Source organism: Chlorocebus sabaeus, chromosome 25, assembly GCF_047675955.1.
Source record: "Chlorocebus sabaeus isolate Y175 chromosome 25, mChlSab1.0.hap1, whole genome shotgun sequence".
Lineage (NCBI taxonomy): Eukaryota > Metazoa > Chordata > Mammalia > Primates > Cercopithecidae > Chlorocebus > Chlorocebus sabaeus.
In genome coordinates this window covers 9,918,629-9,935,287 of record NC_132928.1, presented here as the reverse complement: position 1 = coordinate 9,935,287, position 16,659 = coordinate 9,918,629, and positions in this window count along the sequence as shown.

The following is a 16,659-nucleotide window of genomic DNA, read 5'->3' as shown; positions in this document are numbered from 1 at the left end:
TATGGGTTTGCTTTCACTCAAGAGTTCTAATTAAGACCCTTGCAAAAATTGTGTGTGTGTGGTCAGGAGGGGAAGAGGTTCCTCCTCCGAGCCAGGGATACAGGGGAAATTTCATGACACTCAGCAGGGGCTGGGGCAGAGCTGACTCGGTAGTCTCAAGAAAAGAAACTTCAAGAAGGCTATTTCAAAAGAGGTACCAATAACACATCCTAGATAGAGTTCAGAGTGTGTCCATAAAACAGGAAGAACCTATAAAAGGGTCACACTGAGCCTGGGCAACATAGAGAGACTCTATGTTAGATATCTAAACAATTTTTAAAAGTTAGCCACATGCAGTGGCACGCATTTGCACAGCATGCATCTGCACCCAGTTACTTGGAAGGCTGGGGCTAGAGGATGGCTAGAACCCAGGAATTTGACACTGCAGTGAGCTATGATAGCACTACTGTACTCCAGCCTGATCTACAGAGCAAGTTTCTATCTAAAAAATAATAAAATAAAATAAAATAAAAGTGTTACACTGTTTGATAAGGAGTGTAAGACATTGAGAATTTACTTGCTGAGACTTTACCTTTCTTGGAAACTACAGGCATATAGCCCTGTCTTATTATAGTGGGGTCAATGACCTCATTTTTTGGTGGGTCTGAGGCCATCAACCCACACATTCTGGTCAAAAATATTTTCAGAAACCAATTTTTTTTTCAAAGAAAAGGCAGAAAAGAAACATTACAAAATGTTAAACCTAGTTGCCTTTGAATGCCAAAAATATGGATACATTTTAACTTTCTATATTTCCAAATATTGTTTTATAAGTATTACTTTTGCAATGGAAAAATATAGCAAACATGTTATTATGGTCTGCATTTATTGGTAATGAAAAAAATTTCCAGGGACAACAAATTGTTCTGTTATACTCTTCTAACTTCTATAAATTTCTGTTACTTTTGCAGGAAAATTACTGCATATTTTAGTCTTTTCTATTAATAAACAAAATGTGCTTTCCTATACCACAAACTATTTTATCCCTGTTGGTGTTTTTTGTTTTTTTTTTCCACTGCACGTGTTCAATACGTCAATGTTCCCTCCTACACACTGTAAGCCACACAGACCACAGCCATCTGGGGAAAAGGGATGGAGTCTTCTGATTGTGCCCACCTGGGGAACAGATTCATTCTACTTCATCTCAGCCTAGTTCAGTTGCTAATATGCCCAGTTTGTTAATAGCCAAGGGGCTTTTACTCGAGAGGAAAGATCAAGTATCCCAAATAAGCATTAAAAAGACAACTTAAAAATTATATACATTTATATAATATATAATAAATGCCCCTCCCTCCTCGAATTAAGTTTATCGTTTAAGCTGCTGACGATTGAAGATACCACTCAATTACGACACAAAGGAACTGAATATTAAAGGCAAAATTTGCAGCTCTTTACAGGCAAAAAAGATTCTTCCATGATCCCTTTACACCTTAAAGATTACTAAGCTTAAACACATGCCAATATGCTGCCATGACAGAATTCAAACAGATGTGCTCAGGAGCAGAGCATAGGCTTTGGGTTTGAAAATATTTTTGTCTTTCCCTCCTCAGTAAATCATAATTGAAAAATTATTATCGAAGGTATAACTGGTTTATGGCTTTTGGCCATCCTATGTGGTGTCATAAGCTCACTCCATATTTGTGACAATCATCTAATTTCTTTAAAATAACTCTAAAAACAATCTTTTTAAATTCTTTCTGGCAAGCCCTCCACTTATCTCTTAGCTCCGTGAAGATAAAGTTGTTGTTTGAGAACCTGGGATCCAGCATCCCCTATGATCTAAGTAGCTTTCCTTATTTTCATGTTGCTGGTGCCATATTATGGAGAGCCCGAATTATGACACTGCTACATTCTGCCCTCCAACTGACTCAAAGAGGACCAGATGAGGAGTTTGTGTATGTATGCCCTTTAAATGTGAATTCTGTGTTACCTCTTCCAAATAACAAGTTAGTGGATCCTAAAGTCAGATGGAGAGCAGAGCCATTGGACTATTCAGAAAGGAGAAGGAAACACACATTTATTGAGAGTCTCTGAAGGGGTCCAGCCCCTCCACACCTGTGGGTATATCTCGTCAGGTGGGATGAGAGACTGAGAAAAGAAATAAGACACAGAGACAAAGTGTAGAGAAAGAACGGTGGGCCCAGGGGACCGGCGCTCAGCATACAGAGGACCCGCACTGGCACCGGTCTCTGAATTCCCTCATTATTTATTGACTACCATTTTCACTATCTCAGCAAGAGGAATGCGGCAGGAGAGCAGGGTGATAGTGGGGAGAAGGTCATCAAGAAAACATGTGAGCAAAGGAACCGGTGTCACAAGTAAGTTCAAGGGACGGTACTATGCCTGGATGTGCACGTAGGCCAGATTTATGCTTCTCTCCACCCAAACATCTCAGGGGAATAAAGAGTAACAGAGTGGCATTGCTGCCAACATGTCTTGCCTCCTGCCATGGGGCGGTTTTTCTCCTATCTCAGAATAGAACAAATGTACAATCAGGTTTTATATGGAGACATTCAGTTCCCAGGGGCAGGCAGGAGACAGAGGCCTTCCTCTTATCTCAACTACAAGAGGCCTTCCTCTTTTACTAATCCTCCTCAGCACAGACCCTTCACCGGTCTCAGGCTGGGGGACAGTCAGGTCTTTCCCAACCCACAAGGCCATATCTCAGGCTATTACATGGAGAGAAATCTTGGACAATACCTGATTTTCCAGGGCAGAGGTCCCTGTGGCTTTCCGCAGTGCATTGTGCACCTGGTTTATGTAGAATGTAGAATGGCGATGACTTTTACCAAGCACACTGACTGTAAACATTTTGTTAACAAGGCACATCCTGCACAGTCCTAGATCTCTTAAACCTTGATTCCATACAACACATGTTTTTATAAGCTCAAGGTTGGGGCAAAGTTACAGATTAACAGCATCTCAGGGCAAAGCAATTGTTCAGGATACAGGTCAAAATGGAGTTTCTTATGTCTTCCTTTTCTACATAGACAGAACTGTCTGATCTCTCTTTCTTTTCCCTACACATCTCCCGTGTACCAAGTGCTGGAAATGAATGATGCTCTTGCCATTCATGGTTGACCAGCAGCATCAGCATCACCTGGGATTCTCTAGAAATTCAGAATCTCAGGTACCATCCAGACTTGTGTTTTAACAAGATCCCCAGCATTGCATGTGTATCATTTAATCTGCATCAAACTCCTGGATAAAGATGGTATTATCTCCATTTTACATTGGGAAATTAAGGATCAGAAAGTTTAAGAAATTCATATAAAAGTTACAAGATAATAATAAGTAAAGCTGGATTTGGGCCCATTTTAAAACTTATTATATTTCCATTCCACTAGGATAACTCCTAAACCAGACTAAAGCTATGAGACTTAGGTTTCAATCCAGCTTCCACCATTAATATCTCCCTGGCCTCATACTCTACAAGCCAGTTAACCTATCTGAGTCTCATTTTTTTCCTGCGTACTTCATGGAATTACTACAAAACAAATGAAATCAATACATGTGAAAACACTTTGTAAAATGTATGGCACTGGCCAAAATTAATTTTTTAATCGAATCTTATTTGTGACTCTTTCTCATTCAGTTTTTTTCCAAGACATAAAGACCAAGAACAAAACACCAGATGCTAAGGACCTTCACATTACACAGAGAGAGGCTAAGCTGCCTATGTGGTTTTGAAACTGGCGGGTCAGCCTTAGCCCATCACTCAACTCTAGGTTATAAAAAATTTGAAGTTGAAAGGACAGAAGAGTTTTCTCTAGAAAGTGTTTTTAATTGGGGGTGGGGAGACAGAATTTCTTCTTCATTTCGATCTACAGCAAGAGGCTCTAAGAAGACCACACAGAGAATTTATTTGTCCCCTGAAAGGAGACAACTTCATCTGGAAGGAGAAATCTACCATAAATCTCTCCTCCCCTGTTGGCTTTCCAGAGTAAAATAATATTATGTTTTAGTATTGCCATGCTGATATTTAAACTGGACGGCAAATGTTAATTATGTATCTTGGGGCTAAAAGCAACTAGTGGACTTTTTAATTATCAAAAAGTGTCTGAAAAGTTAGGACCCTGCCCAAAATTTCAGCCAAAAAGCAAGGAAAAGCTCCACAGATTTTGTCTAAAGGGACAGTGAGAAAAAAATAATGTAGTTTGCTGCTTGCACCTAATGGAGCACTGCTCTTTCGATACCCTGGTTACTCTATTATTAGTACAATAAAAACCAATACTAGATAAACAGAAAAACTGTTTCCAAAGCAAAAGTCTAGTTTCAAAGATAAAGGTTTGAAGAGAGAGGTGAAACAGGTGAACCAGCTTTCCTAAATTACCTGCTCTTACCTAAATCCAAAACCCTAAAACGCATCCTAATCCATTGTCTGACACCTGCTAAACAGTCAGATGTAGGCGAGGCTTCCCATCATGAATTGGGCCTAATTCCATTTTTCTGTAAGAAACTATAGAGGTTTAGAGCTGTAAAAAACTTCTTCCTCACAATCAAGTACTAACCCAGCATATGGGATAAGAAGATAGAAGAGCAGCCTCTTCACCCCTCGCAGAAATACCCAATGAGAATGGAGGTATTAGTCAGACTAATTATGAAGGGGAAAGCTGAGAGCAGAAGTCTAGGCAGACCCAGCACACAGGTCCTGGGGATGTGGACACAGGAGCAAGGTCACAGGTTGTTGGCTATAGATACAGTCACACATGGGTAGCTGTGAAAATAGGAGATCAATATATGGGTTGGAAAAAAGAAATGGAAAAGATCCAATTTGACCAAGGTGTCCAATTACCATGTGTGTCAGGATGACTTCTAATACATATCTCCATCCCAAACCTTTGTAGGAAGCTCAATGCCATAGACATCTTCTTTCTTTCTCTATCTTCTAATTGCAGCACCACTCCCAATCCTGCTTATGGCCATCCAAAAGTCTAAGACTTTAAAAAATAGTCATATTCTTAACCTCCTTAAAATGCTTCCATGGTCTTCACAGCCTTCAGATAATGCCAGGGCTCCTTGGCTGGCCTCCAAGGTCTCTTGTGACCTGGCTCCTACTCACCTCATTTCTCACTGACTCCCATTCCACACCTCACCATCCAGCCAGATGAAACTGCTCAGTTTCCAAACACTTCTCACCTTTGAACCTTAGCATTTTCTCTACTACAGAGTTTTCCAAGCTGGCTGATGATAAGAATCACCTGAAATGCTTTTTAAAATGCAAATTCCCAGGTTCTACTACAGACCTACAATTCAGAATCAACAGGGAAGGGATTCAAGAATCTGTGTTTATAACAAGCTCTCCAGGTAAAACTTAGCATCTGGCAACTATAGTGTAATTCTATGAGGCAAGGACTCTGTCTGCCTTTTTCATAGTGTTATATCCATAATCCATGATAAGTGCTATTCCCTTTGCATACAATGCTTGTCCTCCTCCAATATTTTATCTGACTGAATGCTGTTTTGTTTAAACAGCACCCAGTTCAGTTTGTGTAACATAATAGGCAGTCTACATATGTTGAATAGCTAATTAATAAGAAAATAAGTGAGTGCAACAAATGAGTGGCACAGGAAATTTGGGGAAATGAGATGTGAGGTTACAAGTGGCAGGCAACAGTTGGATGAATGTATCCCACATTGTGGACATCTGGGAGACCCAATTATAGGGATGGGGAATGCAATGGCCTGAATTTTTATGTCCCCTAGAAATTCATATGCTAAAATCCTAACCCCAAAGGTGATGATATTAGGACATGGAGCCTTTGGGAGGTGATTGGGTCATGAGGGTGGAGCCTAGAGAGATCCCTTGTCGCTTCCACCATGTGAGAACACACCAAGAAAACTGCTATCTATGAGCCAAGAAGCAGCCCCCCACCAGACACTGAATCTGCCAGCACTTTGATCTTGGAATTCCTGGCCCCCAGAACTGTGGGAAAGAAACATCTGTTGTTTATAAGCCATCCAATTTATGGTATTTTATTAGATAAGACAAAATTTCTGGGTTCAGAAACAATATACCCAACCCTAGGGAATGGGTTACCAGATAAATATCTGGTCACTAGAATAACTAAGGACACAATGCAGAAATCTTGCCGTTAAGAAAATGGGGAAGAGGATAGAACATTTGTTTTCTAGAGAAATAATTAGAGGGCAGAGATTCCGCCACAATATAACTTAAAAACAATATAAGAAACCAATAACTTGGAAGAGCATTGCTGAAATTTGAGTGGTACTAGTCCCAAGATGTTCTTAATGATGAATTACTGAGGTCCCCTTAGAAGGCAGAACTGGGGCTGGGCTGGCACATAGTTACACCTACAGGAGAGTGCTGTAACACATCTCTAAAGATTAGGAGGAGACACAGGGTTCAAGAGCCTGGCAGTCACTTCTATCGGCCACTCTTCTCCTCCCTCAGCTACAAGACAGATCATCAAATTTATTGAATTATTCCTATATTATTATCAACTAAGAAAGTAATTTTCTGAAGTTGTAAGCTATAAAAGAAAAGATAAATATTGATTTAATAATACTTGAAAGTAGATAGAGACATAAATTTTAAAGTCCAGAAAAATCTGAAAGCTGGACAAATAGAGGAACAAGACAAAAATCAAGAAGACTTCAGACTGTGCTCTTTAGATATCAGACCTACCTGGTGAAGCTGGACATATTTGCTCATTTTCCGTAGCTACATTTATTTATGTAGTTAAAAATTCATCCATAAAGCCTCAGTGGTGGTGAGAAGACCAGAAAGAAGAAAGCCAGGGTATATTTGAGGTTTTGTGAAGCTCTCAAACTATTCTTCATCCACCCTAGATAGAAGAGGAGGGTAATGGAGAATCAGAAAGAAAGAAAACTATGAAACTTACAAGATGTAACCACTTTTCTATTCATGTTTAAACCATGTGTATTTGAGCAGAAATGTAGCCCATGTAATACCGATTCATTTTTGCTATAATCATCAAACTACTGTTTTCCAGGAGGAATTTAATGTGCACAAAGAGTTTTGAGCCTTTTCAGAAACATTGTTAATCCACTCTCCTCATAAAAACAGGAAGCTACATTTGCCAACTGTCAACTGATTCAATCATGAAAAGTTCAGATTCTCTTCGAATTTTCAAGGCCATAAATTTCAGTAGATTTTGTTTGTGGTAATTATGTTCCCTAACCCCACAAAGAAAGGACAGTGTTTGCTCAGATGGGTGAGTTGGTTTCCCACAGGGGTTACCAGAGCTGACCTTACCCAGCAGGTAGGGTTCCTGGTTATAGTACACTGTTCCCCTGTCCTTCACTTTTCCATGGTAATCTTGCTCCTTCTTTCTTCCTCTCCTGATTTTATTCTCTCCCTTTCCACATTTATTTCCACAATGAAGAATATTTGATATTTTATTTATATCAGTCTCTATTCTATTCAACACGGTTATCAATCACTTGGATGAAGGATAAAGGCAGCTCAGATGCTTATAAAGTATGAGATAAAGTGTGAGATCTTAAAATAAAAGGACAGGATAATCTATTAAATGATAGAGATGGCTGGTTCTAATACTGAGTTTTAATGAAAAATAAAAGTGCTTTTCTTAGATGTAAAATATCTGTATGTAGATATATAAACACACAGGAAAGAGTGCAATTTTTTAAGAGGTCATAGTTTAAGAGGAACTTCAGCAAACTAAAGTGTTCCCAGTGGAAGAAAATCTAGATGGGAATGAATCTAAATGGCTTAATGTTATAGGAATTGGGATCATTTGGCCTGAAAATGAGAAGACTTTGAGGGCATAAGACCACTCTTCGAATAAATTAGAAGACTAGTGAACAACTGCCAATACATTTTATAGTCAGATTTATATCAATACCACTGAACTAGATGGTTCCCAAAATCTTTTCTAGATATGAGATTCTGTGTTCTCCACCATGGCCTATTCAGACCTTCTCCTTCAGAGCACCTCCACCAGTTTAGAACTGTACAAATACTAACAACTGGTTTAGAATGCCCCAATATAAAATTTTCAGTGTCAAAGATGGTTCTAGCTTTCACATCAACTTTTTGATAGTTTTGTTTTGTTTTCTCAGACTCTTCTAAAAGGTCTGCCTGACCACACAGAAGTAACTAGCTATAAGACTAAAAGATATAATGAAATTCATGCCTAAACTTGAAGCATCTCATCAATTTGTAATCAAGTCCCTTTTGCATAGACGCGTTGCCCAAGTCTTTTTAAAAAAAAGTCCACAAGCAATTTCTTCTCTCCTTTCAAGATTTTTAACTATTGGATTGAGTAGCAAGAAATGGGAAATGAATTCAATGTTGGGAGAAAATAACAGTCATGTGACAGATTGGATTAAGAAAATGTGGCACATATACACCATGGAATACTATGCAGCCATAAAAAAGGATGAGTTTGTGTCCTTTGTAGAGACATGGATGCAGCTGGAAACCATCATTCTTAGCAAACTATCCAAGAACAGAAAACCAAACACCGCATGTTCTCACTCATAGGTGGGAACTGAACAATGAGATCACTTGGACTCGGGAAGGGGAACATCACACACCGGGGCCTATCATGGGGAGGGGGAGGGGGGAGGGATTGCATTGGGAGTTATACCTGATGTAAATGACGAGTTGATGGGTGCAGCACACCAACATGGCACAAGTATACATATGTAACAAACCTGCACGTTATGCACATGTACCCTACAACTTAAAGTATAATAATAATAAATAAATTTAAAAAAAAAAAAAGAAAATAACAGTCATGGTTTCTTATGACATTTAAGAAAATGGGAAAGTAGGATAAACTCATCTAAGTAACTATTCTAAAGGTTGAGCATTTGGCCACTTTCTTGCCCAACATAACCATTAATAGTTGTGACCTAAGGAGTTTCAGCACCTAAGACTGAGCATTTGAATGACAAGCTAGGAGGGCGCCTGTTGGTGAGCATTCACTGTGTGCATGTGCGCCATCCAAAACTTTTCGTATGGGAAAACTAAGACAAGAAAGTTAATTAGCTTTACAAGATAGAAGAAAAAAAAAGTCCGTTTTCACTTCAGTTTACCACTGTGAGAATTGAAACGATTCCATTTCCAAGAAAACTATTAATTTTTATAGTGTCAGCATGCTTTTTATAAACTGCATTTTTATGATGCCATGCTTGGTGTTGGAAACATTTTATACTCCAGAGGAAAGTCTGAGTTTTTGCAAAGTGGAGGAACAGTATCATATTTAAACCATTTGATCTATTTTTAAAAATGCTGTAGTTAAGCCTACAGAATGTCTTTTAAAGTCTTTTAAATAGAGCCTTTTACAAGACATCTCAAACGGGTAATATTCTGCTCCATCTCTCCTTTGTCTTGCTTTCTGCACATTCTGTGTGTTCCAAGAATGTGCGCTGTCCACAGACTCAGATTGCTGGGTGTCCAATCCACAATCCACGTATAATAGAGACTCCTCAAGCTCCAGCATGAATTAATCCGCTGCCTACCACATCTTCTTTTGGAAGAAGAGCAATCAATGTGATGAAATAATGGGAAAAAGTTTTTGCAAGAAAAGATTAAAGGAACTGGAGGTGTTTCACCTACAGAAGAGAAACAGTGATTTGTACATAGCTTTTCATTGAAGATTTCTTTTCTAGAGGCAGTAAATAATTATGTTCCATGTCCACAGAGAATCAACAACAACAAAAAAACTGTGTTGAAGTTATATCCAGTTTACCATTGAGCAAAAAAAAAGACATTTTCAAGGTTTGAGTGATAAAGCAGTAAAATGATCTCTTCTAGAAGGTTATAGAGCTTGTCTTGCTAAAGAGCTTCCATAAGAGAAGAGTTGCCCTTTTGCCTTGAATGGTGTAAATAAAGAAGGTCTGTGACTAAAATGCAGAAGTGGGAACTTGTGGCCCAATAACCCAAGGCAGAGATGAATATATCCTGTTATAAAGGCCTGTAAGAAAAGTATTCTTGGAATTTGCCTTGGTAATACATTCTAGTACTTAGCAACCACCCCTATCAAGGAATTCCTTTCCCTAGGCTCAAAGTTCAGGTGTTACATTCAGATCCTTCTCTAAGGGAGTGAGGATGTACAATGCACCCTTGAGTGGTCCTTGAGATGAGTTGCCAACTTCCACCTCAGTATGGTAGTGGTCTAGCTAGGCTATTGTCTAATGTGCCCATCACAGAGCCATAAATAGAAGAGCCCTTCATAGAGCACATGCCTGATTCTTCTGACCATGAGGAAAAAGAGTCACATGTGCTCTTGGCTGACCTCAAAAGAGATGTAGCATCAAATTCTACTGACCTCAAGTATATTTTTAGTAACTCTTATTTGCACAGCTCTAGACTAAGTGCTGGCCAGAAACATAAAAAAAAATATAAGTCATATTATCAGCCTCAAGTTGCTAAAACATTTGGGGTAAAAATAAGGCATATGCATATTAAAGAGACGAGTGAAGCAGCTTTTGTTAAATGACAGTGTGACAGACTGAAAAAGTGCTGAAGAAATCAAAGAAGATAGGGACATCTGCAGACTAGAGTAGCTGGGAAAGGCTTCATGGAGGAGATGGGACAAAGTTTGGAAATTTGAATACCTCTCTTGCTTAATTTTTCATCTAAATGACTTCCCAGACTAACCTACAATCTCCTTGTCCTCTGTAAAGTACATTGACCGATACCCGCAAGGAGCTGATCACTTTTAGTTTGTAGTGACTAGCTTCTAAAAGTGAACATTTTTATACCAGTTGAATTTGTTTTTACAGTTTAGTAAAATATTATATAAATGGATGAAACAGTAAAAAAAAAAAAAATTCCTAGAAAAGCTAAGTTATGTACCTTGAAAACCGCTGATATTGGTGAGTTGCTTACAAATATTTTCCCATGTGGGTATTGGTGAAATAACTGTAAAGATAGGTAACTTTTACTAAAATTTGAGGAATTCTAGACACAGATTGCTTCATGAGTATTTTTTTTTTGTTCTTAGTTCACTTTAAATAAATCCAATTGGAAATCATAAGCTATGTAAAGAAGACAACATGAGCTCTATTTAATCCCTGAACTCATACTCAGAAAACATAAATTAGCCTTGATCATACATTTTTAAGTTATTCTGTGCTCAGTTATGTTTTTACAATAAAATGAAATATTAAAATATATGTTACCATTTTTAATGATTCTCTGCTTTAAGTGACTTAATTAACCAGTCAACTACTATTCGATAGCATAAGCATGGTTAATAGGGCTTTTGTTGGCAAAAGTAACCTAAGAAGCACTGGACCAGAGGGACAAGGACATGGTTTCTAGTTTTGCCTTCTCATTGGAACTTGATCAAGACAATTCCTTGCCTGGCTCCAGTTTTATACTCCATAAAGTAACTGTGGTAAATTAAGTCTCTCTACAGAACACCTCCCCGCCCGCCCTCCACACCAAGCCTTGGCATTCTGCAAATCAATGATACCAGCTTTCATAAGCCCTTGGTGCATTGCAAACCTATAACACAGACTTGTTAACTAACAATCATTTGCACTTTTTACTGTCCTGACATAGCACATTTTTAAGTGTTCCAGTCCTCCAGTGCCCCTAGAACTGATCTTATTTCTCCTTATGACTGCTTTTTCTCAGAGAAAGTGTAGTATTCAAATTTTGATCTCCACTGGGTTTGAAACAGAATAGAGGCAAGGTATGTGAGAAAAAAACACTTCCCACAAATGAAAAAATATGAGAGACAGTTATTATGGGGGATTAACTTTAGGCAAAAACAAATCCTTGATGCTTTTGGCCTATACCTCAAGAAGAGATCTGAGAAATATACTAAGTCCTTTTTATATAAACCAGGATGCATCCTTCCCAACAAAGGAGCACTGCTACATCCTTAGCTGGGGCGGTGGGGGGAGGGGAAGAAAATAAGAAAAGGACTGTAAAATGCAAATAAATTGAGGAAGATACCAAATGAGGTATGATTTCATGGACTGAATCATGGAAATAAGTGGGATATTAGTGGGAAAACTGTCAAAATCTGAATAAATATTGTAGTCTAATTAATAGTAATGTACTAAGGTTAATTTTTTAGTTTTGACAAATATGGTTGTGTGGGATGTTAAAATGAGGAGAAGCTGGGTGTAGAATACACAGGAACTCTCTGTATTAACTTTACAATTTTTCTGTAAATCTAAAGTTATTCTAAAATAAAACATTCATATTCCAAAAAATTAGAGGTGCAAAAGGTGACAGAGACTTATAGAGAATGAGAGTTTCAGGGAGAGAGAGAGAGAGAGCAAAAAGGGGGTATTAGGTGAAGAAGGGAAGGACACAGACAGCCAGGGAGGTGAGACTATATTATAGAGAATTTTAGCTCATGGTTGGTTTCTATTTACTTCATTTGCAGTCTTGTTAGTCTGTACCTTTAGGGAAGTTGGATGCAAGAATTCAACTATTTTCTGCTAAAATGGTGCACTGCTGGAAGTAGATCCCAAAATACAAATGGTGCATTTTCTGCTAAAATGGTGCTCATGGTTGGTTTCTATTTACTTCATTTGCAGTCTTGTTAGTCTGTACCTTTAGGGAAGTTGGATGCAAGAATTCAACCATTTTCTGCTAAAATGGTGCACTGTAATAAAAGCACCTCCTCCTCAACCCACTTACTGCTACATCAAACACTACTAGGATGGAAAGAGAAATTCTGTAATTTATACTTTATTTGCATGAAAACAAGATTTAGTAATCAAGAGTATCCCATGCTGTTACCCTTGCCCAAGCTGTCACCCAGGAAAATTATTTTTCCAGCGAAATTGGAAATTCCCCTGAGTCACCCTGTTCCCTTGCTCTGATATTGGGTTTCCTCTGAAAAGTGCCTTGTGGCATGGTTGTGTTAGCCTTATGTTTAGAGATTACCACAGCAGCCCAGGGAAGGAAATGTTTGCCCATCCTCCTACTGACAAGGACCAGAACCCTGTAAAGTCTAACTTTTTTGCTATCCTTTAATTGGGATGACTCCCTTCCAGGGGACCTAGATTACTCATAGGCCCAAAATACATTCCTGTAAGTTATCAAAGCCCAATTTGGAGAACAAAATATTTGTCAAAGCCTACATAGTGGCATGGCTATCAGCCCAGAAAGGCAATGACCAAGTAGCTCACACATGGAGAAATTAAAGAATATATATTTTCCACTGAAAAGTGAAGAGATATTCACAGATGGATTTTCCATGGGTCTTTTGCAGATGTGGAGTAACACATGTTCATGGTCTTTTCAGTTGCCTTTCCCCTTTCTATCTAAGCTTCTCCTTACATCTAGGGTCAGTGGAGGCAAAGTGGTAGGAGGAGGAAAAAAGGAGAAGGTTATCTGAGAAAACACAATCTTAGGTGCCTATAGAGGAAATATGGCTACTTTGGGAACTCTTTTTCCTCTTTATGCTCCAGAATCCTATTCCTAGTTATATCATGCATTCTGTACTATTGGTTTAATTGAATCAAATAGCATTACATAAAAATAGAATTTGTCATCTCATCCAATTCTTTTATTATTTGGATGTATAGCCACAAAAATAAAATGAGAAAGGTAAGTGCATATCAAAGCAGTTCGTGGGGGCAGGACTGCTCCTCTCATTTATGGCCATTATCATCCACAAATAAATGTTAAACATGGACCATAGCTGCATGGAGCCTGGGAAAACAAGTCAAGGACCAGACTAACTGCTGTATGGTGAGAGCTGCCAAGCAGACATGTCAGCGTTTACCTGGGGTAAGGCAGCCAAAAGCAGGCAAGATATACAATACCATACACTTGGAAAACCTTGAGTGAGCCACAGTCAGTCTGTATTTTAAAATACTGATTTAAATTCCAACCTCAGAACATTCACTTCGAAGGAACAGAGAAAGCTTATGCAGTTCAAATTCCAATTTGATATATAAGTAAGAAATTTTACAATTCTTATGGTGGTACATGAACTGTAAAACAAATTCTCTTTAGCTGCATTCTATGTATATATATTTTACATAAAAGTTTCTTCATTGGAAATTCTTCAAGTGATTAATGGTGCAGAATGATCATGTGTTATCAGGCCCCAGAGAGTCATGAGAGGAGAAAGGGACTAAAAGACAGAAAAAGAAAAATTTGTCTTTCCAATGCTTTCGGAATGGTGCTCTTCCTTAGGGAAAGTTGCCTGTAACTTCAAGTAAGGCTTCTGTGGCAACAGGCATACAGAGGTAAGTACACCTACTTCAGGGGGCTCACCTGGGACAGCTTAATGAGTTACTGATCTCCTAAAAGCATCAGGAGGCCCACCTACTTTGCGGGAGTGGAGGAGGGCAACAGGTAGGGCTAATCCCATCCCTAAGGACAAAATAAAATAAAAGGTGATCACTCAGCCACAGAGAATAGAGGAAACTACTATCGCCTGTGTGGGTGAAGTCCAAGCCTTGCAGGCTGGAAGTAGATCCCAAAATACAATATATTCCTTTCTCCATTCAAAGACATTTGAAAGAAAAATAATGCAGTCGTCAAATTTTATCCCTCTGAGAAAATAGCCCTCTACATGAGGAGCATTGTTGTTCAAAAAATGCCCTTGAGATCCATGCCTCATAAGTAACACCAACTTATAATGAGGTCTTGTTGGCCCCTTTGGTTTCTAACTCCCCTCAAACGGTATCAAAGATCATCCTGCCTCAGACTAGATTCCATTCAATATTAAGCCATCATACTGAGGTTTTGGCATTTATTTAAGAGTCAAAGGACAAAACAGCCAGCTGTCAGTAGCATTTTTTATGTTCTATCATTTACAACCAGAAAGCAACTATTTTGACCACTTGATGATATGAAGCCACTAAAAGCCATATATTCAACTAGAAAAGCTTAAGTAATCATTGAACCTTGCTTAAAATCCAGAGAGAAAAGCTGTTTCATTTAAATATTGGTAAAAGCTTAGCATAAACTAGGGGTCAACAAACCATAACCCAGTGTCTGGCCCTACTGTCTGTTTTTATAAATAAAGTATCACTGGAAAACAGGCATGCCCGTTCATAGATTTCTTGTCTATAGCTACATTCACAATACAATGGCAAAATTGCGTAGTTGCCACAGAAACCATATAGCCCACAAAGCCAAAAATATTGACTATCTGACCTTTTTCAGAAAACATTTGCTGACCCTTGGATAAGCCATAACTTGTTCTTTTCAATAAGGTTATCTTCATTCTGGAACAGAGAAAAATATCTCTTAAAAGACAAAGTAATCTCTTCTGAATGGGCTTAGGTTAAATATATTTCTAGAAGTATGTGCATTATTCTGCATAATAAAATCAGTTCTCCACATTTACTTCCTCTCTAATAGAAGCCAGCTATTCTACTATATTGGAGCAAGGGCAAAGTCACGAAAGTTCTCAGTCTTTGTATACTGTAAATTAAATTGGACTCTACAATAGCTTTTTTCTGAAGAATGTTTAAAGACACCATAGTTTGTTTTCATGGTCACGCATTTTTCTTCAGAACTAAGTAGAAGTTTTATTGAATTATTTTCATTGATTAAGAAATCATCTGAAGATTTGGAAAGGCCATGATGATTTTTAATCTTTTTTAAATTTTATTTCAAGCAGTCTTCATGATAAGGAGGGATTGTAAAAAGAATTATACTCTAGCTCTCTCAACATAATTCCCTGAAGATCAAATATTCTGATTGACTCTCTTTTTTGACTTAAAAAACATTTTGCGTGTCTTTCTATACTATCCATTTAGCTAAAAGAGACAGATGAAAAATGAATAAAATAAACTCTGCTCCAGTTCAGTAGTCTCTTTTTAGTTGTTTTTATTTTGCTTAACCAAGTCACTTGGCCTCAGTTACCCCGGTCATGGGAGCTTTGTTCATGCTGGATACCCTTCACTCTAATCCCCAAAGCCTCATATCCTGTTTTTCACTCTTTCTCTTGACTTTAGCAGATGTTGTCTATTAATGTGTCTGAGAGCTTAGGATGTTTCAATTATGGACCAAAGAAACAGGCTATTTTCACTCCTGTGCTTCCATGAAGTTACTGTCCATTTGTCATTTGCAAGAGCATGATTATCAGTACAAATAAATTGCAAATTGAAAGATGTGGAATGAACCGGCCATCCAGATTCAGATTCTGTGGATCAGGAAGCAGAAATGCTCCCGTTGTCCCACTTTATTCATCATAACTTGTAAGTCTTATTTGTCTAACTTGATCCAGGAAAAACTTCCTTGTTTTTAAAATCTGACATCCATTTGACTTTCCTTGTTTAGGTTTCAAAACACAGTATAAATCAAGAGACAAGCTGTGAATGTGTATAGAGTATGTGAAAAGGAAGGCAGGTATTCTGGTCTGGCTGAGTGAAAGATCACCGCGGGAAGTTGGTGAAGATGAGGCTGGAAGAGGTACAGTGAATCCTGATCACCTTGTTAAGGCATTGCTTATTCTCAAGGCCATGGAGAGCCAATGAAAATGTTTTAACAGTCAAGACAACTGGGTTCTGGAGTTCTATTCATTTCTCATTAGCTGGCTGCTTTTGGACATTATTTGACCAGTATGTCTTTAAGTTTTACCCACAGTTGAAGGAAGAAAGTAAAACTCACATTATATGACTTGCAGTATTGTTTAAGGAAGCAAACGAAATGTGCTTACAAAATATATGTAA